The following is a 25,326-nucleotide window of genomic DNA, read 5'->3' on the forward strand; positions in this document are numbered from 1 at the left end:
ACTTTTGAGAATCACATTCTCTACCAAATACTGTCCTGCCTGTCAATTAACCAAACAGGATTTCACCTCTAATGTACATTCACCCTTTGTTTTTATTCTGATTGATTGAGCCTCTGGTCATTCTAATCCAGACAGAGCTATTGATGAAATTCCAGTCCATGTCCATGCTTGGCTTTATTTGTGTTACATTCTGCACACTTAGCCAATGCTTGAATCATGTGTGGGAGGGAGTAAATATATGAATACACTACTCCCTTCACCTCACAGTTGCTGGTTGGGGAAAAAAAGAATAAAGTACCTGGGGGGAGGTGAGGTGGGGTGGGGAGGACTGTGAGAGGAGGAAGGCAGATGGGAGAAGGAACATATGTTACCTACACTTTTCTCTCCCCAGTTAGAGTACTGATTTCCCCTTTGGTTTCTATACTTCCGAGATTAAGTAGGAAATTGGAATGAACTCTCTTCCCCACTGCTACTCTCCTATGCTCTCTCACGGCTGGAAAAAAGCAGATCTTCCCAAAAGGTCGTTTTCCTTCTTTTTAATTACACCATTAAAAAGATCACTGACAAGTGTGTGGTTTTGGTGGTTTGCTTTGTTTTGTTTATTCATCGTTAGCTTTGAATATTCTGAAAGCTGGTGAGTTGTAAAATACAGACATCTCCTCATTTGAGTCTTCCTCCACCAAACTCTGTTCTTCATATCCATTTGATACATGTGTGAAATGGATAACCATGGATAAATCTAATTTAGATTTGAGTAAGGATTTTTAACTTCAGTTATATATTATACACTGTCTCCTACCATCTTTAAATCACTTCCCACTACAGCTGGTTGACTATTGGTCAACAAAATCTTTTTTTTTTTTTTTGCCAAACAATGCTGATTCATCAAAAATTTGCATGGAAATATATCTGTTTTGACGACATTTTCATCAGGAGATTTCTCAGGTCCAGGATGGAATTTCTGGTCAGAGAGAGAGAGCAAGAACTACCATATCATAGAATCATAGAATATCAGGGTTGGAAGGGACCTCAGGAGGTCATCTAGTCCAACCCTGTGCTCAAAGCAGGACCCATCTCCAATTAAATCATCCCAGCCAGGGCTTTGTCAAGCCTGACCTTAAAAACGTCTAAGGAAGGAGATTCACCACCTCCCTAGGTAAGGCATTCCAGTGTTTCACCACCCTCCTAGTGAAAAAGTTTTTTCTAATATCCAACCTAAATCTTCCCCACTGCAACTTGAGACCATTACTCCTCGTTCTGTCATCTGCTACCACTGAGAACAGTCTAGATCCATCCTCTTTGGAACCCCCTTTCAGGTAGTTGAAAGCAGCTATCAAATCCCCCCTCATTCTTCTCTTCCGTAGACTAAACATCCCCAGTTCCCTCAGTCTCTCCTCATAACTCATGTGTTCCAGTCCCCTAATCATTTTTGTTGCCCTCCGCTGGACTCTTCCCAATTTTTCCACATCCTTCTTGTAGTGTGGGGCCCAAAACTGGACACAGTACTCCAGATGAGGCATCACCAGTGTCGAATAGAGGGGAACAATCACGTCCCTTGATCTGCTGGCAATGCCCTACTTATACATCCCAAAATGCCATTGGCCTTCTTTGCAACAAGGGCACACTGTTGACTCATATCCAACTTCTCGCCCCTAGGTCCTTTCCTGCAGAACTGCTGCCTAGCCATTCGGTCCCTAGTCTGTAGCGGTGCATTGGATTCTTCCGTCCTAAGTGCAGGACTCTGCACTTGTCCTTGTTGAACCTCATCAGATTTCTTTTGGCCCAATCTTCTAATTTGTCTAGGTTCCTCTGTATCCTATCCCTACCCTCCAGCGTATCTACCTCTCCTCCCAGTTTAGTGTCATCTGCAAACTTGCTGAGGGTGCAATCCACACCATCCTCCAGATCATTTATGAAGATATTGAACAAAACCGACCCCAGGACCGACCCTTGGGGCACTCCACTTGATACCGGCTGCCAACTAGACATGGAGCCATTGATCACTACCCGTTGAGCCTGACAATCTAGCCAGCTTTCTATCCAACTTATAGTCCGTTCATCCAGCCCATACTTTTTTAACTTGCTGGCAAGAATACTGTGGGAGACCGTGTCAAAAGCTTTGCTAAAGTCAAGGAACAACACGTCCACTGCTTTCCCTTCATCCACAGAACCAGTTATCTCATCATAGAAGGCAATTAGATTAGTCAGGCATGACTTGCCCTTGGTGAATCCATGCTGACTGTTCCTGATCTCTTTCCTCTCCTCTAAGTGCTTCAGAATTGATTCCTTGAGGACCTGCTCCATGATGTTTCCACGGACTGAGGTGAGGCTGACTGGCCTGTAGTTCCCAGGATCCTCCTTCTTCCCTTTTTGAAAGATGGGCACTACATTAGCCTTTTTCCAGTCGTCCGGGACTTCACCGGATCGCCATGAGTTTTCAAAGATAATGGCCAATGGCTCTGCAATCACAGCCACCAATTCCTTTAGCACTCTCGGATGCAACTCGTCCGGCCCCATGGACTTGTGCACGTCCAGCTTTTTTAAATAGTCCCGAACCACTTCTTTCTCCACAGAGGGCTGGTCACCTCCTCCCCATGCTGTGCTGCCCAGTGCAGCAGTCTGGGAGCTGACCTTGTTCGTGAAGACAGAGGCAAAAAAAGCATTGAGTACATTAGCTTTTTCCACATCCTCTGTCACTAGGTTGCCTCCCTCATTCAGTAAGGGGCCCACACTTTCCTTGACTTTCTTCTTGTTGCTAACATACCTGAATAAACCCGTCTTGTTACTCTTAACATCTCTTGCTAGCTGCAACTCCAGGTGTGATTTGGCCTTCCTGATTTCACTCCTGCAAGCCTGAGCAATATTTTTATACTCATCCCTGGTCATTTGTCCAATCTTCCACTTCTTGTAAGCTTCTTTTTTGTATTTAAGAGCAGCAAGGATTTCACTGTTAAGCCAAGCTGGTCGCCTGCCGTATTTACTATTCTTTCTACACATCAGGATGGTTTGTCCCTGTAATCTCAATAAGGATTCTTTAAAATACAGCCAGCTCTCCTGGACTCCTTTCCCCCTCATGTTATTCTCCCAGGATATCTTGCCCATCAGTTCCCTGAGGGAGTCAAAGTCTGCTTTTCTGAAGTCCAGGGTCCGTATTCTGCTGCTTTCCTTTCTTCCTTGTGTCAGGATCCTGAACTCTACCATCTCATGGTCACTGCCTCCCAGGTTCCCATCCACTTTTGCTTCCCCTACTAATTCTTCCCGGTTTGTGAGCAGCAGGTCAAGAAGAGCTCTGCCCCTAGATGGTTCCTCCAGCACTTGAACCAGGAAATTGTCCTACTTTTTCCAAAAACTTCCTGGATTGTCTGTGCACCGCATTGCTCTCCCAGCAGATATCAGGGTGATTGAAGTCTCCCATGAGAACCAGGGCATGCGATCTAGTAACTTCTGCGAGTTGCTGGAAGAAAGCCTCATCCACCTCATCTCCCTGGTCCGGTGGTCTAACACAGACTCCCACCACGACATCACCCTTGTTGCTCACACTTCTAAACTTAATCGAGAGACTCTCAGGTTTTTCTGGAGTTTCATACTTGAGCTCTGAGCAGTCATACTGCTCTCTTACATACAGTGCAACTCCCCCACCTTTTCTGCCCTGCCTGTCCTTCCTGAACAGCTTATATCCATCTATGACAGTACTCCAGTCATGTGAGTTATCGCACCAAGTCTCTGTTATTCCAATCACATAATAATTCCTTGACTTTGCCAGGACTTCCAGTTCTCCCTGCTTGTTTCCCAGGCTTCATGTATTTGTGTATAGGCACTTGAAATAATCTGCTGATGGCCCCTCTTTCTCAGTATGAGGCAGGAGCCCTCCCCTCTCACACGCTCCTGCTCGTGCTTCCTCCCGGTATCCCACTTCCCCACTTATCTCAGGGCTTTGGTCTCCTTCCCCTGGTGAACCTAGTTTAAAGCCCGCCTCACTAGGTTAGCCAGCCTGCTTGCGAAGATGCTCTTCCCTCTCTTTGTTAGGTGGAGCCCATCTCTGCCTAGCACTCCTCCTTCTTGGAACACCATCCCATGGTCAAAGAATCCAAAGCCTTGTCTCCAACACCACCTTCATAGCCATTTGTTGACTTCCACTATTCAACGGTCTCTACCCAGGCCTTTTCCTTCCACGGGGAGGATGGACGAGAACACCACTTGCGCCTCAAACTCCTTTATCCTTCCTCCCAGAGCCACGTAGTCTGCAGGGATCTACTCAAGGTCATTCTTGGCAGTATCATTGGTGCCCACGTGGAGAAGCAGGAAGGGGTAGCGATCCGAAGGCTTGATGAGTCTCGGCAGTCTCTCCGTCACATCGCAAATAGCAATAGCCCAGTGGCCAAAGCATTCAGCTTGGATATGGGAGACTCAGATTCAAGTTCCTGCTACAGATCAGGCACATCCCAGTGACTTAACCAGCAGGCCACCGAGTCAGTCTCTCTCTCTGCCCTAACTAATATTTAGTTATTTATACAAAATGGAACAGCTCCAACAGGAGAGATTGAGATACTGACTCTATAGCCCAGCTTCAATCCCTGCTTTGAATTAGGCAGAGCAAGGACATGAACCCACCTCTCCCACATCCTGGGAGTCGTTAACTGCCCTGACCATTGGGCAATTGGCTGTTCTGGGGTGGGTGGTCTCTCTCTCACTCTTGTGTTTTTTGTTGATATAGAACCAAAATAAATTTCAAATCCTCAGTTTTTCACAAAACCAGATTCTTGTTTTCTAGCAAGTCCTAGTTCCCACAGACAGACATCTCTTTCTCTGCTTCAATATGGATGGCAATTTATTCGTATCTCTGCCCATATCTGGGATAACAACTACTGTCTTCTCTAAGATGTCATATTAGGAAAGAAATTACTCCCTTCCACAGCTTTTTTTTTAAATTACACCTAGTAATCTTCTCGCAAGTATTTTCTCCAGGCTCTAAAATACATTTGCTACATATCTCACATATCACCTTATTGAAACTGATCCTGGAAACCAATTTTCTTGAGGGTTTTGTGCAAGACAAATGTTATGATGATACTCATTATCATCATCAGACCCAATGTGCTTTAGAACCATCTATATAAAACAGAGGGAGTTCTAAATGAAGGGTTTTAAACAAAGTGGTTTGTTACCTGAGATTACAATAGGAGATCATTTCAAAATGAATTAGACATAAAAGGAGTCACATGTAATTTAAGAAAGAGTCTAATGTGGTAGAATATAGTAGAAGTCAAATGGAGGTAGTTTGCGTTATTCAATATACAGCCTCTCACTTTAATCAATGTTGTTAAAACGAATTGAAAAATGAATATTTTTTATATTCTTTCATAACAACAAAAGTCAGTGTGAAATTCACCCTTTTACAAAGTGTCATCACAAGACCCATGCATCATTTAAATCCCAAGTGTGTCCTAAGATAAAGGCTGAATGGGTACATAGGCTTGCACTAGTCTTTTGCTCAGAGACCCAGATCCACAAAGAGACTTAAGTGTTGCAACATGCAGTATTGCAACGCCTATCCTTTAGCTACCTAGAAAAATCACTGAGAAAAGAACGGAGTCCACAAAGACCAGATTAGATACCTACAATGTATAGGGAGAGATGGTTACCTAAAAAGGTGATCCACAAAAGCCAGCACGATAAGCAGCAGGCCACCTAGGCTAGCCAATAGGAGATGCTGAAGACAGGTGTGTATCCTAAGCCCCACCCCTCTCATGGAGCTAGGTGCCTAAGTCTGGGCTTCAGGGAGGTGGCTATCTCTGCTTGTGATCTATGAAGGGGAACCCCTCTCCTGCAGTCAGATGGCTTAGGTGCTGATGTTGTTTCTGAGTGAGTTAAGTGCCTGCCTTACTCCACACAAAATGTCCAGAGGAGGAGGAGACGGCAGTGGTTACCTTCTAACTTTTATCCCAGTGGTTACAGCATTCACTTGAGATGTGGGAAGCTCAGGCTCAATTCCCCTTCTGCTTAAGAGGGAGAAAGGATTTAACAGACGTCTCCTACACCTCTCACGTGAATGGTCTAACCTCTGGGCTACAAGATAGTCTAATATGGGTCCCCTTCACTCTCTCATTCTGAAGCTGCTGCACTTGGGATAAATACTTAAATAATCATTGGGCTGGGGGTGGGAGTAGGAGAGAGTCTGGCACTTAGCTTACCAACATGGGGTGTGGGAGACCTAGGGTCAAGGGCCCCGGCTCCTATGACTAATTATTATATGAAAGTGGAACAGCCTTAACTGGCGAGATTAAGGAAGTCTTATATCAGAATAAGCCACAGCTCAATGGTTAGAGAACTATTCTAAGGAGTCATGGGAGGCCCCAGCTCACATCCTCTCTCCCTACCAGGCAGAGGGGCCAATCAAACCTGGGTCTCCCACATCTAGGGTTTAGGTGTTTAAATACCTTTCTGGACCTGGGCTTGAGTGAATTTCACTCAGAAATTATAGGTTGTCTTCTAGATATTCTGATAACATTATAAAGTGAAATATATAAAAATCTGTTGCCCCCACCTCTTTTGGGTCTATTTATTTACCAAATGAAAGTAATCTATATGGATAATTCCCATCAATGTGAATAAGAGTTATGCATATAATTATCTCAGACAACAATAAGAATATAGCCTCACATTCTGTGCTTCCAATTTCTCTAACTACTATATTAAAATAATCAAATGTCACTTCAGAGAAAAAAAAAGCTCCAGGACTTGGCCCATTTACACATTTCTTCCATCTCTAATCTCTATGAATCTACTATATTAATTCAAGATCATTTTGTCAGTGTGATTCAGCTAATAGTCAACAAGTGGAAAAGTAATCTAAGAAAAAAATCAATTTTAAATTGAAAACATATTTGACCTTGGAGACAAACTGATATGATAAACTAAATGAATGTATACAGATGAACATGCTCTCAAAAAGAGTTCCGCATTTAGAAGATAGTTGATATTTTATGATGAAGAAATTGCTATTTGTAAGTACTCTTATATAGGACATGATTTACCATTGCACCCACTTTACACTGGTAAGATGGGCAAAGTGGCTGTACAGTGTTGATTTGGTAGCACTTTGCACAGGCATTTATGATTACACAAGGTGCCAGGCAATGGAGAATAAGGCCCATTGTCCAATTATATTAATAAACATGAGAATTCACAACTTCCCAAGATGTCTCTTTTCTTTTTTAAAAATAAATGAGAGAAAGCACCATTTCCTGTGGATCAGTTTAACTACTTTCCCCCCTACTTCTGTACTTATTCATGTGTGTTACAGAATGGTCAACATATGTGAACATTTGATAAAGGATCTGATTAATTGAAAGAATGTAGACTTTTGTAACATGGCTGCCTAGCTACTAGGAACTTGCCTGATAAACTACCAATTCATGCCAAGTGTAAATGAGCACCAACCAATCATTGTGTGGTAATGATTTCCATTTATTACCTGGAATGGACTCATGGTAGTGACCTAGAGGTGAAAGACTACATATCCCGTTACCAATTTCCTGAGTCATCCAATTCCCCATCTGAGACATTAATGTTCCTCTTTTATTGCATAACTAACAACGCAAGTACATTTTGGAATAAACTGTTCTCCATACAACTAGAGGAGCCTAGGGGTTTAATACAGGTTTGAAACAAAACTATGTTGAGGCAAGCTAACATTCAATTCATGTGGTATATTACTTTAAATAGAAGGAGCTATGGCTTAAATGAAAGAGGCAGCTCTAAACAGCTACCCTTTCACCACAAATAGGTTGCTGACATTAGTAGAGTCAATGAAAACTACTTATATTTCAAAGGTGAGAAAGTGAGAGTGAGATACAGTAGTTATTCACTACTGCCCTCATTTCATTTGCCTCAGAATTGAAAACATCAATAATTGCCCCTTATGTGACCACTGATTAACAGGTCAGCTTGAGAGGGTGTAAGGCCTTGCTCTAAAGAATTGTTTACACATAAGTGAACAGATGCATCCCTCACCCCAAAGTTCTAGAGACTTATATGAAGGACACATGCTCTAGCCCACCCACAGAAATAGGAGTTTGAAAACTTGATTGCTCTAGTGAGCAAAGAGATGCTTCTTTCTTTATACAGTATGTTAGGAATTATTAATTTTAGTTACATTTCTCTTCTTGACACTATTTTATAAATGAATCATTTTGCATATAGCCCTTGCTGTTTGCTTCTCCTCATAATTGTTACTTTATAGTTGTCAGCATTTGTCACACTACATTGCCAATGCATTGCATTCCTGACCTGGAATAATAACCCTCTCATATGATCAGGGGACGTTTAAAGTTCCTCTCCTCATATAGTTCACAGTCTCTTATGAACAAAACAATCAAAATTCATTGCCTAAAGGACCTTCTATTGTTGGACATTCAAACTCATTTGCAGTCATCACTGGTTTGGGCTAGACTTAAGTGCTACAGTATCCTAAGAAGCTACAGTTGACTCTGGTCTGTGTATCACCTTGTCCTTTGGAAGTTGGAACATTAAAAGGATAAAACCTCACTGCTGAGAGCTACATTTGCACAAAGTACCATTTTGCTGCTATGAAATGAGGCTGTATTATAACTTCAATATACTCAACTTAATAACCTCTGTTACATAGCACAGTATTTCATTTCCCCCAATTAACCCTCACAGAAAATGGTGAATATTCAGCATAATTATTTTCAAGTTAGCAAAACATTTCCTCCATAGCTAATGCTAATGGCATTCAGTGACTGACTATTTAGGAAGATAAGTCATGAAGCCAGTTCCCGGGACATACAGTAGAGTACATCTTGAAACTAACTACCTGATGAACCCCATAAATAATAAGGAGATATTGTACATTTCAGTTCACTTGCCAAAAGCATAGAATAATCAAAAGACTAAATATAGTTCTTGTATATTCCATACAGTTAACTTCATTTCTTCAGCATGCAAATAGTTAATTTTGGATCCACTGCACCATATAAAGAAAGGCAGTAAACATCCTCAAGACTTTATATGGGTATAGAAGCTACTGGAGCTTGGCTAGTGTTACATGTGGCTCTCACAGAGTTTCTTGTAACCTACACAACCTACACAAGACTGTGAACATTGTACACATATTAAGCCTGATTTCTGTTGAAGGGTTCCTTCTTGTTGCACTGTCCACAGTTACCTAGGGATAGCTCCATTAACGAGCATGGGGTGAGAGAGAAAAATTACAGTATAAGGAGATTCAGGCATGTCTTTTACAGTTGTTGCTGCTTCTGAGGTTTCTTACTAAAAGAAGAAGTCCTGTTTTTCTTCTGATTGTCATATTATGTGACTGGCCTGGAAAACTAGAGGTGGAGCCCCTTGTCTGGATTATTTTTTGTCACAATCAGGGCTGGCCTTATGAGTGGGTGACTGCCCAAGGCACCGTAGTTCAAGAGGCAAGGAGCGGGGTGGTCTTGGGTGTGAGGTCACCAAAGGGAGCTTGGGGCAATGAGAGGATGGGGAGCCCAGGGAAGCAGTGGGGGTCAGGGATGCCAAAGTACAAATTCGCCCAGGCCTCATTTTCCCTAAGCCCGGCCCTGGTCAGAATATGTATGAAAAGGTTCTCTGAGAGTCAGGTTTGTAAGAAGACAGGGACAGTGAACGGTTTTTTAAGTCGATCTAGAATAAATAAATAGATGCAACTCAAAATGCTCCCAGTCAGTTAAGGCCATTGTACACATAATCTGCTCTCGTTTATGCTGTGTATTAATATACTGGTCTATGAAATGTTCCCTGTGGTAGCAGAATATCCCAGGAGCATATACACAGTTTAATAAAAGTTTATCATCTTTTCTAAGTGCCAGGAAAAAAAAACCCTCAATTTATTTTGTTCCACAAATATAAAAATTCCTTATTTTCATCCATCCTGGCTTGAAGGGGGGAAAAGTAGAACTTCACAGCTTCACCATGCCCTAAAACAATGGTTTCCAGTGTTTTTTATTATGTGGATCAGACTCTAGCAGGGATATCATTTTATGATCACCTTCCTCCCAGTCTGCAATTATGCAGATCCTTTGCAAACCACCAGCAAGTGCTTCCAGAGCACTATTTGGGAACCACCATCCTAAAGATTATCAAACTTGAGCTCTGTCAGACCAGTGCCAGGAGTCAATCTCAGGCCAGAAAGGCCACCCCACTGAATACTCTCTGGCACTAATGCTGAGATTTTACAAGATATCCAAAGGATTTAGTTGCATATCTTCCATGTATTTTATCATAAGACAAGAGTTTAAATCCACTAGATTGCTTTGAAAAATTCAGCATAGGAGTTGAAAGCTGGGGCCTGGTGATTTCAAGTACAGTAATATATACCAGAAGCAATCTGGATGCCAGTGCAATTCCTGAAGAACGACATAACAAGTTCTCTACAGTTAATAATGCCTAATGAGTCGGCAGCTGATTGGTTTCAAAGGTAACGCCTGGTAAGCTCATTGCAATATGCATTGCAAATGTAGAAGTCACAGATTCATAAGATATTTAAGGTCAGAAGGGACCATTATAATCATCTGGTCTGATGTGCTGCATCACATAGGCTACAAAATTTCATTATGTGATTCCTGCATCTAGCCCCCAAACTTCTGGTTGAGCTACAGCAAATCATTCAGAAAGACATGCAATCCTGTTTTAAAGATTTCAAGTGATGAAAAATCCATCACATCCTCAGATAAATTGTTCCAATGGATAGTTACCCTCATTGTTAGTCTGAATGTATGTACCTTTAGTTCAGCTTCCAGCCATTCCACCCACATGCATTGTAGGTACTTATAGACAGTGATCAAGTCATCTCTTAACCCTCTTTTGATTAAACTAAACTGAGGTTTTTTAGTCTCATTGTAAGGCAAGTTTTCCAGACATTGAATCATTCTTGTAGCTCTGCTCAGAACCCTTCACAGTTTGTTAACATCCTTTTGAGAAGCATAGACACCAGAACTGGGCATAATATTCCACTAACCATCTCACTAAATACCATACACAGTAGTAATAACCCCCTCCCCCCCACCACACACACACACACTTCTACTCAGTATTCTTCTGCTTGTACATTTAGGAATCACATTTGTTCTCTGAGCCACCCACATTCATTACTGCGGTGAGGTCTACCACAAAAGAAAAAAAAAAGTCACTAAAGCCTAACTAGGCAGAAATGACAAAAGATGTTCTTGGCCACTAATGGCTCCTGGGATTCCAGAAGCAGCCAGAGTTTTAAGAGTAACCTCTAGATTGGAAACTTTGAGGATGGGCGTACATTCCCTCAATATACTAGATACATATGAAGCTTGTATCTTCATATGAGCTCATATCTTGTCTTTCTGTTAAATGCTTCCTGAGATGGCCAATGCCAACATTACCCCTTATAAACACTAGAGGAATGAGCATAACACACCAAATTGGTTAACCGTAACCCTTTAACTTTGTCATTATTTTTCATTAAACTGAGTGTGGTATGGAAAGATGATTTGTGTGCCATGGCCATAGTGTGACAAATACAACAAGTAGTAGTGATATTCAAAAGTAATGAAACAGGTTAAGTACTAGTTTAGAAGCCTTTCTAATGTGTTTGGAAGGTAGCTCTCTCCCCAGATAAGCAAGACTTTGGGCCTGATCCTGTTCTATGTGGCTGCATCCCTGCTCCCTTACAACATTACTTTAATAAGGTAGCCACATGGAACCACCCACACAGAACAACTTGCAAGAACAGGGTCTTAAATTGTAAGTGCCTTTATTTTTAAGGGGTGTCCTTCACAGTAATAGACAGAATAAACTCCCAGGCCAAGGTTTTCAAAAGTAAACCTCAATGCGAGCTGTTGAGTTATCATTACTTTTGAAAGTCTGGCCACTTAGTTGTGGATTTAGGAGCCTAAAAATAGGCTTTTTTTTTTAAATCCTAGTCATGATGTTCAGAGTACCAATTTGCTTTGGCCCCATTTATACTAAGTTTGGAAAATATAGTGTTGCACCTTTTTAGAAAACCATGCTTAAACATATTATATATCCCCTTAGGTTGATTTCCACTAGGGAATAGAAATAGAGTCCATAACAATGTTTGTAAAATGTCTAAGCAAACCAAAAAACCTGAGTTTCCATCTTTGTATCAAAAGATATGTTTAAGTACAATTCTCTAGAAAGGTACTAATCACGGTTTCCAGAAATCAGGGTAGACAGATCACTAGAGTCAAAAGAAATCAGTCAGTCAGTTTGTATTGCTGGCTTTAATATACAAGATACAACATTCCTTCAAAATCACCGGACATTAAGAGTGTGTTTTCAATTTTTCCAGAGCATCATCCCCTCTAATGTGGGATTTGTCTTCTCATTTGGGAAACAAAATTAATAAAAGAGAGAGACATGCCAATAGTTTTGCTTATTCAGCAACATTTTAAACATAGAAAAGGAAACGTACTGCAAAATATGAATTTCAATATTGAAAAATCCTGTTTCTCACTCTTAACACTCACTCATGAAATGTTTGGTATAAAGGATAAGGGGTCTTTTCACTAATGTGTTGTTTTGAACACCAGGTATAGCAGAGAATTCAAGAATGTACATAAGAAGTTGAGTTACACAGGAAGATATGAAAAAAAACTTCAAATTTTCTTATTCACAAAATCGTACCTCTTTCAAAACTAAAGTTTTCCCACCATCAAATATACACTTAATGGATGGAAAGACTAACAAAAACACTCACTTCAGGAAATATTCTACAATTATTCATGGTAAAAAGATGGCAATATATTTTTCCAAAACGTAGGTGGATAAAATATTCCAGCTACTGAAGTGGAAAACAAGTTATTAAAACATGTATCAGTGTTTTCAGGAAAGACACTGGTTAGGATTCACAAACTGATTTAGAGCCACATTTTCAACCAAGTCTCTAAATTTGTGGACATAGCAATTAAAAAAAATACATAAGATATATCTCTGTGTGCTTCCAGATATGTGTATGTAAATACCAGTTTGAATGAGGGAGCAGATGTGCACATAGATTTTACTTACACATATTCAGAGGTCTAGCTGAAACTATGACCCTTATTCTTGTAGTTGTTACAACAGTATGTAGCAGTACTTACCATTGGTGAGGATTTTGCTGTTCTCTTGCTCCTTTTTGTTTTCTTGATCCACCTTCTTAACCACTTTTTCATGCAATTCATATGCTTCAAAGCTCTATATTAGCAAGGAACATTATCCCACCTTTCTGAGGTATCCATCCTTTCATACACAACCCTCATCCAGGACAGAATTACATGTACTTGAGATTTAATGTCAATTCATACTTGGGAAAATGTAAATTCCTGAAAAATAAAGAGTAATTTTTATGAATGATTTAATCTTATGACATTAAAACAGGTGTTAACAATAGTAAGTACAAATAAATTCACACCCAATTTTGTCCGTATTTTTGGCAAAAATTTGACCACTTTCACTTAATTAGATATTACAATCATACAAGGTACTGGTTTAAAGTAAGGAGATGCATTTCCAGGGGTCAAATCTATCCTCATATATATATGTGCAGAGCTCCCTGACATGGCCCTGAGTGCTTACAAGAAGTTGAAAGGAGAAGACTCTGTGGCTCAAAAGCATGCAAATGGCTCTTGCAGTGAACTGTTGGGTTTGGCCAGCTGTTTGTACAGTTATGGAATGTTAATCATTAATGAAAGATCTTTCAGATGGCCTCAGAAATATGGCACTATTTCACTTTTCTATTCAGATATATTATTGTATACAATGGTGTTCTGAAATTTCATAGTGTTTGGAATAGGGCAGCCAGTTGCTTGGTGAAGAGATTTTATATTCCTCCTGATGTCTGTACTCATTAGGAGATAATTACCTTGGGCTAGATCAATCCCTTTAACTTCCCAGGAGAAGAGGGGTCTGAGATGTAGTAGTCCCCTAGTGAGGGAACAGAAAAGGTTGAGTCATGGCTGAACAGCATCTTTCTTTTCCCCCTGGACACTGAAGAAGCACTACAAGCTCTTTCCTCTTCATTAGTTTAGGAGTATGTTCAAATTAGGAAGGGGTAGAGGTTGGATCACCTCCAAAAAACACTCCTCCCACCTGAGTAAATGGTCATCTGGAAACACAATGAGATCAATCTCATTCCTGGCCCTTCTAACCCCCTCCTTTAAAGGATCTAGACCCAGATCCATAAGAGGATTTAGGCATCTAACTCCCACTTTAATGCCTAAATCCAAAATGTAGCTGCTCTCAAGAGCCTTAAAACCCCTGCTCAGCTGCTGCCACCTAACTCTGGAGTGTAAATTTTCACTGTAAGAGTCCCTGAGGTGCCTAAATTTCTGCATCTAGGCATGTGCACAGCAACCTCAGGCAGGTTCCTGGACACCTATCACACACCTAAATCCTAGTGAGATCCTCAAACCAGGTGAAGATAGGCAGGGGAATGCCTGTTTTGCCTGAAGGGCCCAGTTCATTAGACATTCTCAGAACATGCCTGACTCCACACAAGAGAGCCAAGAAGAGGGTGGTGGCCTGTATAACTTTCAGCCCAGTGGCGAGGGCATTCTCCCAGGATGTGGAAGACCCCAATTCCAACTCTGCCTGATGTGGCAAAGGGCTTTGAACAGGAGTTTTCTGCTTCTCAGTTGAGTGCCCTGATGACCACTGGGACAATGGGATAATTTCATATGGGCTTTTCTCAGATAAAAGCAACTGATATTTCAACAGCAGCCACTCTGCTTGTCAACACAGCCCTTCAATTTGTCAACCATTGGGGCATAAAGTGGGCAGCCAACAATTTACACACATTTAGGCCCCATATCTGAAAGTGCTTCAGCATATTCATAACTCATATGTAGCCCTATCAATCTCAATGGGAATCCCACAAACAAAGTTGCAAATATGCTCAAGTGTTGGCAGGATCAGACTGTCAGACCCAGATCCACAAAGGTACTTAGACACCTGAACTCTGGATTTATGTGCTAAATCCCAGTTTCAGGCACCACTGCAATCCACAAAACTCTCCCTTGGCTGTCACCTATTCCTGAAGACACCAAGATTCACTCAGTGCCTAATTTCCACACCTACTTCAGTTTCTGCATCTGGTTAAGTACTTTGCTGCCTCACTCTAGGCACCTGGATGTCCATCTCCCACCTAAGCCCCAGAGGGGTCCACAAACTGTGGGAAGATCATGGAGAAGAGCCTATCTCATCCAAGAGACCTATTCAGTACGCAAGCTCAGAGGCTGCTACTGACAACCTTAGACTGTTTAGCCCAGTGGTTAGTATACTCAGCCAGGATGTGGGAGACCTAGGCTCAATTTCCCCAGCTTCTTAAGGAAGCGACAGGATTGGAACAGGGGTCTCCCAAACCTCTCAGTAACATGATTGTACCACTGAGTTATGGGATACTCTGACCTAAGAGTCCCTCCTGTTGAAACTGCTCCACTGTGTATAAATAATTAAAGAAACATTGGAGCCAGGGCAGCAGACCCAGTGTCTCTCACTTCCCAGGTCGATACCCTAAACACTAAGCTATAGTGTCACTTGCTTCCATCCCCTAATGACTTTCTTCATTTAACCCAAAGTGGGACAGCTTCAACAGGAGGGATTGAGAGAGCCTTACTCAGACCACCCAACAGCTCAGTGGTCAGAGTACAGAATACCACTAGTCAAGTCCTTTCGTCCCCTCAGAGGAGGAGGGACTTTAACCTGGGTATTCCAGGTGAGTACTATGAGCTAAAAGTAATGAGGGTGGTAGCTGCAACACCATCCACCACCATAAGCTGCTGCTGCTACCATTTTGTGTAGTCAGGCAAGTGCCTAACTCATTTCACAATAAATAACACAGGGACCTAAATTGCCTAATTCCAGGTTTGTGAGATGGGTGGAATTTAGGACATTCCCCTCTTGTCAGCAGCTCCCACTGGCTAACTTAGGTGGCTTCCTGCCTAGCATAGTGGCTTTTCTTAAGTACTTATCTCCCCCCATTCACTGCATAGGGAGGCTGGGTCCCTCACTCACGTTTTGTGGCTCACAGTGTTGTTCCTGTGATTTTCCCTTTGCGCTTTACTGTTTCTGAGAAAACAGGGAACCTCACAAGCTCTTGTCTTTCGTTCACTAAAGCCTGTCTCTTTCTGCAACTCAGAGAGAGGTCTTGTCTACATGTAAACATGCATTGGCTGAATTAAATCAATTTAAAAACACAGCATTAGTTAAACTAGGTGCAAGTTTGTTTATAACTGTCAAGGTTCCTCCCCCACTCTGAACTCTAGGGTACAGATGTGGGGACCTGCATGAAAAACCTCCTAAGCTTATCTTTACCAGCTTAGGTCAAAACTTCCCCAAGGTACAAAATATTACACCCGTTATCCTTGGAATGGCCGCTACCACCACCAAACAATTACTGGTTACTGGGGAAGAGCTGTTTGGACGCGTCTGTCCCCCCAAAATACTTCCCAAAACCTTGCACCCCACTTCCTGGACAAGGTTTGGTAAAAAGCCTCACCAATTTGTCTAGGTGACTACAGACCCAGACCCTTGGATCTTAAGAACAATGAGCAATCCTCCCAACACTTGCACCCCCCCTTTCCTGGGAAATGTTGGATAAAAAGCCTCACCAATTTGCATAGGTGACCACAGACCCAAACCCTTGGATCTGAGAACAATGAAAAAGCATTCAGTGTTTTACAAGAAGACTTTTAATAAAAATAGCAGTAAATAGAAATAAAGAAATCCCCCCGTAAAATCAGGATGGTAGATATCTTACAGGGTAATTAGATTCAAAAACATAGAGAACCCCTCTAGGCAAAACCTTAAGTTACAAAAAAGATACACAGACAGAAATAGTTATTCTATTCAGCACAATTCTTTTCTCAGCCATTTAAAGAAATCATAATCTAACACATACCTAGCTAGATTACTTACTAAAAGTTCTAAGACTCCATTCCTGTTCTGTCTCTGGCAAGAGCAGCACACAGACAGACCCTTTGTTCCTCTCCCTCCTCCCAGCTTTTGAAAGTATCTTGTCTCCTCATTGGTCATTTTGGTCAGGTGCCAGCGAGGTTACCTTTAGCTTCTTAACCCTTTACAGGTGAGAGGAGCTTTCCCCTGGCCAGGAGGGATTTCAAAGGGGTTTACCCTTCCCTTTATATTTATGACACGCCCCCCAAATCTCAGCTAGGGTGAAACACTGGCTGGGATTTCTTCCTGGAGCTCTAGGAAAACAGAGTTAATAAGACACATGCATCTCTAAATATACTACCAAGTACATAAAGACTAACAATATTTTCCACATCTCAAGGACGATTTTAACCAGTTGATTCTGGGAAACTTTCACGGGAGAGTGCATCAGCCACTTTGTTAGAAGCTCCTGAGATGTGTTGGATGTCGAAATCAAAATCTTGGAGAGCTAAACTCCACCGAAGAAGTTTTTTGTTAGTTTCTTTGACGGTGTGAAGCCACTTTAGTGCAGCATGGTCGGTTTGCAGGTGGAAACGCCGTCCCCAAACATATGGGCGTAGCTTTTCCAGAGCGTAGACAATGGCATAACATTCTTTTTCAGTGACTGACCAGTTGCTTTCCCTCTCAGACAGTTTTTTGCTGAGAAACACTACAGGGTGGAATTCTTGATCAGGTCCTTTCTGCATTAAAACTGCTCCCACACCACGCTCGGATACATCTGTGGTTACTAGGAACGGTTTGTCAAAGTCTGGGGCCCTTAGTACAGGGTCAGACATGAGTGTCGCTTTAAGCTTGTTAAAGGCCTTCTGACACTTTCCGGTCCACTGAACAGCATTTGGCTGTTTCTTTTTGGTTAGGTCTGTCTGTGGGGCAGCGATTTGGCTGTAGTGCGGTACAAATCGTCTGTAATAACCGGCCAAGCCTAAGAAGGATTGAACCTGTTTCTTTGACTTTGGGACAGGCCACTTTTGGATAGCATCCACTTTGGCCTGTAGGGGGCTGATAGTTCCTTGTCCCACCTGGTGTCCAAGGTAAGTCACTCTGTTTAGGCCTATTTGACACTTCTTAGCCTTAACAGTTAGTCCTGCCTCCCTTATGCGCTCAAGGACTTTTTGTAGATGTTCCAGGTGGTCTGCCCAGGAATCCGAAAATATGGCCACGTCGTCAAGGTAGGCGACTGCATATTCTCCTAATCCCGCTAGGAGACCATCTACAAGTCTTTGGAAAGTGGCGGGTGCATTTCGCAGCCCGAAAGGGAGTACATTAAATTCATACAGCCCGAGATGTGTGATGAAGGCTGACCTTTCCTTGGCAGATTCATCTAGCGGTACCTGCCAGTACCCCTTGGTTAAGTCCAAGGTAGAGATGAACTGGGCCCGTCCCAGTTTCTCTAATAGTTCATCTGTGCGTGGCATGGGATAGTTGTCTGGGCGAGTTACAGCATTTAGCTTACGGTAGTCCACGCAAAAACGTATTTCCCCATCTGGTTTGGGAACTAGAACCACTGGAGATGCCCATGCACTTTCAGAGGGGCGGATTACCCCCATCTGTAACATATCCTGGATCTCCCGTTCTATAGCAGTTTTAGCTTGAGGAGACACCCGGTAAGGTTGAACCCTAATTGGGTGAGCATTACCTGTGTCAATGGAGTGGTATGCCCGTTCAGTCAGTCCTGGGGTGGATGAGAACGTTGGCGCGTAGCTAGTGCACAGCTCCTGGATCTGCTGTCGCTGCATACGCCCAAGGGTCATGGAGAGGTTCACCTCTTCCACACCACCACCACATTTCCCTTCGTAGTAGACACCTTTGGGCCACTCAGCGTCGTCTCCTCCCTGGGCTGTAAACTGACAAACCTTTAATTCTCTGGAATAAAAGGGCTTTAGAGAATTAATATGGTACACCTTAGGCTTTCAGTTGGAGGTGGGGAATGCTATGAGATAATTAACAGCTCCCAGGCGCTCCTGGACCGTGAATGGCCCTTCCCACGATGCTTCCATTTTATGGGCCTGGAGCGCCTTTAAGACCATGACCTGGTCTCCTACTTTGAAGGAACGCTCTCTGGCATGTTTATCATACGAGGCTTTTTGTTCTTTTTGAGCATCCTGTAAGTTTTCTCTAGCAAGGGCTAAAGAGGTTCGGAGGCTGTTTTGTAGGTTGGTTACAAAGTCCAGAATGTTAGTTCCTGGAGAAGGTGTAAATCCCTCCCATTGCTGCTTCACCAACTGCAATGGCCCCTTAACCTCATGGCCATATACAAGTTCAAATGGGGAAAACCCTAAACTGGGATGTGGTACAGCTCTGTAGGCAAAGAGCAACTGCTGCAACACTAGGTCCCAATCATTGGAGTGCTCATTTACGAATTTACGTATCATGGCCCCCAAAGTTCCATTAAACTTCTCCACCATGCCATTTGTTTGATGATGGTAAGGAGTGGCAACCAAGTGATTTACCCCATGAGCTTCCCAAAGGTTTTTCATAGTTCCTGCCAGGAAATTAGTCCCTGCATCGGTGAGGATGTCGGAGGGCCAACCTACCCTGGCAAAAATGTCTGCTAGTGCCTGGCACACACTTTTAGCCCTGGTGTTGCTTAGAGCTACTGCTTCCGGCCATCGGGTGGCAAAATCCATGAAAGTCAGTATGTACTGCTTTCCTCTGGGTGTCTTTTTCGGAAAAGGACCCAGAATATCCACAGCTACTCGCTGAAATGGAACTTCAATGATGGGGAGTGGCTGGAGAGGGGCTTTGACCTGGTCTTGGGGTTTTCCCACTCTTTGGCACACCTCACAAGACTGGACATAGGTAGAAACATCCTTGCCCATTCCCTCCCAGTGGAATGACCCCCCCAAACGGTCTTTGGTCCTGTTCACCCCAGCATGGCCACTAGGGTGATCATGGGCTAAGCTCAAGAGCTTGGCCCGGTATTTAGTTGGAACTACTAACTGTCTCTGAGGATGCCAGTCTTCCTGGTGTCCACCAGAAAGAGTTTCCTTGTATAAAAGTCCTCTTTCTACAACAAACCTGGATCGATTAGAAGAGCTGAGAGGCGGTGGGTTGCTCCGTGCCGCCGTCCAAGCTCTCTGGAGGCTTTCATCTGCTTCCTGTTCGGTCTGGAACTGTTCCCTTGATGCTGGAGACATCAGTTCCTCATGGGATTGTGGACCTAGGCTTGGTCCCTCTGGAAGCGATATAGGGGATGGAGCTGTTTCTGTTGACTGTGAACCGCTCTCCGCTGGTGCACTATGTTGGGATTCAGGCTCCGGCTGAGCCTCTTGGGTCGGGTTATCGGCTGCTGCCAGTTCAGGTTCGGTGGGGCCCTCTGTTGTTGAGGTTGCAAGTACTGGATTCAGTGCTGACACGGGGTCTGGTGTTGGTTGTTCGGCTGGTTCCGGTTCTGGGACTGGTTCCGTCTGGGTCTCTGGGACTGGATCCACTACTGCTGTTGCAGACATTGGCCTGGGGTCCAGGTCCATCACCTCTGACTGGGTCCTGATAGAAGTTTCCGGAACAGAGCTAGGCCTCACGGCTTGTTTAGCCTGGCTGCGGGTGACCATTCCCACCCTCTTGGCCTGCTTCACATGATTGGCCAAGTCTTCCCCCAACAGCATGGGGATGGGATAATCATCATAGACTGCAAAAGTCCACATTCCTGACCAGCCCTTGTACTGGACAGGCAACTTGGCTGTAGGCAAATTGAAAGAGTTGGACTTGAAGGGTTGAATCGTCACTTGGATCTCTGGGTTGATTAAATTGGGGTCCACTAAGGAAGCATGGATAGCTGACACTTGTGCTCCGGTGTCCCTCCACGCGGTGACCTTCTTCCCGCCCACACTCACAGTTTCCCTCCGCTCCAAGGGTATCTGGGAGGTATCTGGGCCTGTGGACCTCTGGTGTGATTCCGGTACAATGAACTGTAATCTGTTGGGGTTCTTGGGGCAGTTGGCCTTTACATGCCCCAGCTCGTTACACTTAAAACATCGTCCAGCTGACGGGTCACTGGGGCGAGGAGGGTTGCTGGAGAACGGGGTGGTGGGACGATAAGGGGTCTGGAGGGTTCTTTGGGAGGTAGGTGGGGCTTTGGGCGGCCCCCGGTAATAGGGTGTGGTCTGGGGTGGTCCCTTCTGGTCTCCGCTCCAACTGCGACCAGTTTTCTTCTTCTCTGCCACCTCCACCCATCTGGCTCCAATCTCTCCTGCCTCGATTACAGTTTTGGGTTTCCCATCTAGGATGTATCTTTCTATTTCCTCAGGAACACCCTCTAAGAATTGTTCCATTTGCATTAGGAAGGGCAAATTTACTGGAGATTCAACACTTGCTCCTGATATCCAGGCATCCCAATGTTTCACAATGTGGTAGGCATGTCGGGTAAATGACATGTCTGGTTTCCACCTTAGGGCTCTGAACCTCCGACGAGACTGCTCGGGTGTTATCCCCATTCTGACTCTCGCCTTGGATTTAAACAGTTCATACTTGTTCATGTGTTCTTTAGGCATTTCAGCTGCCACCTCAGCTAAGGGTCCACTGAGCTGCGGCCTCAGCTCTACCATGTATTGGTCAGTAGAGATGTTGTACCCAAGGCAGGCCCTTTCGAAGTTTTCTAAGAAGGCCTCAGTATCATCACCTGCCTTGTAGGTGGGGAACTTTCTGGGATGGGAAGTGGTACCTGGAGAAGGATTGCTAGGGTTTTTTGGTATATTCTGCTGGGCCTTTATCCTCTCCATCTCCTCCACATGCTTCCTCTCTTTTTCCCTCTCCTCCTCCACATGCTTCCTTGCCTCCATTTCTTGTTCCTTCTTCAGCTGCATGAGTTCTATCTGTCTTTCATGTTCCCTTTGTCTTTCCTCAGCCTGAAATTTGGCTAATTCCAGCTGTAGTCAAGCTGAGGATTTGGTCATTCTAACCTCTCTGTTTTTAACTAACTTTACACCCGAGGTTTAGAAATAAACAAACAAAACTTGGCTGTAAAATTTTGCTGTGCTGGAATAGAATACCTATTCTCTGATAGTGATTGTCAGCCTACAGAAAAAGACAATTTCCTTGTCTCTGCTCTGGGCCCAAATTAAAGCAAAAAACCTCCAACTGCTTGGAAACCTGCTTACCCAGCCCAAAGAAAAAGCAAATGGGTAGAACACACACCCCCTATTTACTTTTAGGAAGAAAAGAAAAAAAAAACAATGGGTTGGAAGACTGTGAATTTCCCTGCAGGAGTTAAGTACCCTGCCTCCAGGCAAAAAAACCTGCAATTCACAAGATAATCCCCTTTTGTCTCTGCTTGGCCACAAAGCAGAGAGAAACCAAGCTGCTTTCAGTTTCAAAGCTGCTTTCTGGACTTTCTTTCCAAAGAAAAAAAAATTTCCTTTTTAAAATCTGTATTTCTAGTTCAAAAAATCTCAACTGGATCTCAGATGATTTCAGGTTAATCCCACCACTGTGCCACCATGTCAAGGTTCCTCCCCCACTCTGAACTCTAGGGTACAGATGTGGGGACCTGCATGAAAAACCTCCTAAGCTTATCTTTACCAGCTTAGGTCAAAACTTCCCCAAGGTACAAAATATTACACCCGTTATCCTTGGAATGGCCGCTACCACCACCAGACAATTACTGGTTACTGGGGAAGAGCTGTTTGGACGCGTCTGTCCCCCCAAAATACTTCCCAAAACCTTGCACCCCACTTCCTGGACAAGGTTTGGTAAAAAGCCTCACCAATTTGTCTAGGTGACTACAGACCCAGACCCTTGGATCTTAAGAACAATGAGCAATCCTCCCAACACTTGCACCCCCCCTTTCCTGGGAAATGTTGGATAAAAAGCCTCACCAATTTGCATAGGTGACCACAGACCCAAACCCTTGGATCTGAGAACAATGAAAAAGCATTCAGTGTTTTACAAGAAGACTTTTAATAAAAATAGCAGTAAATAGAAATAAAGAAATCCCCCCTGTAAAATCAGGATGGTAGATATCTTACAGGGTAATTAGATTCAAAAACATAGAGAACCCCTCTAGGCAAAACCTTAAGTTACAAAAAAGATACACAGACAGAAATAGTTATTCTATTCAGCACAATTCTTTTCTCAGCCATTTAAAGAAATCATAATCTAACACATACCTAGCTAGATTACTTACTAAAAGTTCTAAGACTCCATTCCTGTTCTGTCTCTGGCAAGAGCAGCACACAGACAGACCCTTTGTTCCTCTCCCTCCTCCCAGCTTTTGAAAGTATCTTGTCTCCTCATTGGTCATTTTGGTCAGGTGCCAGCGAGGTTACCTTTAGCTTCTTAACCCTTTACAGGTGAGAGGAGCTTTCCCCTGGCCAGGAGGGATTTCAAAGGGGTTTACCCTTCCCTTTATATTTATGACAATAACCAAGGCCAAATATGATCCCTCTTCATTTTGTTGCATTCACTTTTCATCTATGACCCAAAGCTATTATTTAGACTGAACGTGTAATGAGTGTTACTGTTTAAACCAAAATACTGATGTATTAATCAATATAATGCAGGAAATATTATCTCTCCAGTTAGATTCTGGAGCAGGATGATTCACAGTGGTTTGTCAGTTCAAGAACAAAGTCTATGGGCAGAACTGTATAGGGATGCTTGCACAGTATTTGACTGGGTTATAACTGACACAAGGAAATACTTTTAGCCGTCTCACTTTTACCTGTACCTTAAATTAAGCCATAATTTAAAAAAATAAACAAATCCCAAAGTGACACAATTTTTCCTATGCAGGTTGAATTATGTTGATTTACACGCATTAAGAATCTGGCTCATATTGTGGAGTGTTAATGTATAAGGGATTATTCTAGTGATTTTTCTTTCACAGCTGTAGAAAACCAAAATATTTTAAAATGAGCTACTTTTATTTTGTTTCCTCTTTCCTAGTAATTATCTCTAAAATGACTACTTTAAAATATAATTTCTTTTCTGGTAGAGTTTTCACTTCTCTTTAAACAAAAAAGTCTTTACAGTGAATATATATTTCCAAAGCTTTGGTCCTAAAACCAATTAGGAATGCTATCCTTTTCAAGAAATCTATATTCTTTTAAATGAAACAAAATGAACCTAGGTTTACCCTGTACAAAATACTACTGAAGACAGCACCTGAATGCTCTGTGGTAAATCCTAATTAAATCAGGGTAGTCTGCAATGTGATTCAGACTAAGGAAAATTAGGTGCCATAGTTTCTATTTGTTCTAGATTCATGAACCATTTCAAAACTTATTTTCCCCTCCTAATGAGCTAATGAATGTTGCCTCATAAATCTTAGACTGAGTGTGCTTTACTTTGAATTATTTCCATATTCACTAAAGAGAGTTTAGGAGCAAAGTTTTATCTTTTTTCTTCTTTGGGAAAGTAAGAAATGACTGATGATCTAGTTAGAAATTATCTCCTCACTTAGCAACACTTGAAACTGCCACAAAGATATCTGGTTTTAGCAACAAATTACTGTGGAGTACATTTCAGGGAGAAATAAAGAGACAGTACCAATGACAGTGCTAAGAGACCAAGCACTTTAGACAGGTAGCTTAGAAACAAAAGCAATTAAGTTTCTAAATATGCCATTGCCTTCTGAAATTCTTGAATTTGCTATTTGTTGAATGAAATCTACTACTATGATGAGATTCTGTTAGGTGCTCAGAGTTCTTAGTGCACTGAGGTATTCAGAAAGGACACTGCAAGGTTAGGCACAGGAAGTTTTGGCAGTACACTTATTTATATAGAGATTGTCACCTATTAACATTGTTTGAAATACTGCACATTGAATAAGTATCTTTATTATTTTCTTACATGCTGTAACACTGATGTGACACTGAGAAGAAGTGGAAGTGACTTACAAAATACACATAACCCAAACTATCTAGTACTTGCAATGCCTACCATTAAAGTTAATGAGGGCCTGAATCTCTTTGACAAACAGATACCAATAAAGAGACTTAATATCCACAAACACGATTTTCAATCCATGCACCACATAACACTCTCACACTTGTGAAATTTCCCTACCACACCTTTCTTTGGCTACATCATAGCCTGTTATCCTAATGTTCATGCTCCCCTTGCCTTGTTCTAGGACAGGGGTCTCAAACTAAATTTACTTTAGGGCCAGTGCCAGGCCTCAAATCCTCCCAGCGGGCCAATGTCACTCATACCCCCCAAAACAACTCTTCCCCCATCTGCCTAAATCAAGGGAGGCAGTTTGGATGCAGAAGGGGTGAGAGGTTGGGCTCTGGGAGGGAGTTTGGATCAGAGAGGGGTCTGGGGTGCAGGCTCTTGGAGGGAGTTTGGGGGCAGCAGGGGGTATATGGGGAAGGGGTGGGGGTGCAGGTTCTGGGAGGGACTTTGGGGGCTGGGGTTATGTGG

The 25,326-nt window shown here is 42.8% G+C and overlaps 1 long non-coding RNA gene across 1 annotated transcript in view; it reads right to left on the reverse strand.

Moving 5' to 3' along the window:
• Nucleotides 1-25,326, reverse strand: part of LOC142072196 (uncharacterized) — a 179,393-nt gene that overhangs the window by 149,066 nt on the left and 5,001 nt on the right. Inside the window, exon 2 of the long non-coding RNA XR_012668587.1 lies at nucleotides 13,116-13,337. This is a non-coding gene — a long non-coding RNA (uncharacterized LOC142072196). The remainder of the gene's footprint in view (nucleotides 1-13,115; nucleotides 13,338-25,326) is intronic.

The sequence above is a fragment of the Caretta caretta genome, chromosome 5, assembly GCF_965140235.1.
Source record: "Caretta caretta isolate rCarCar2 chromosome 5, rCarCar1.hap1, whole genome shotgun sequence".
Taxonomy (NCBI): Eukaryota; Metazoa; Chordata; order Testudines; family Cheloniidae; genus Caretta; species Caretta caretta.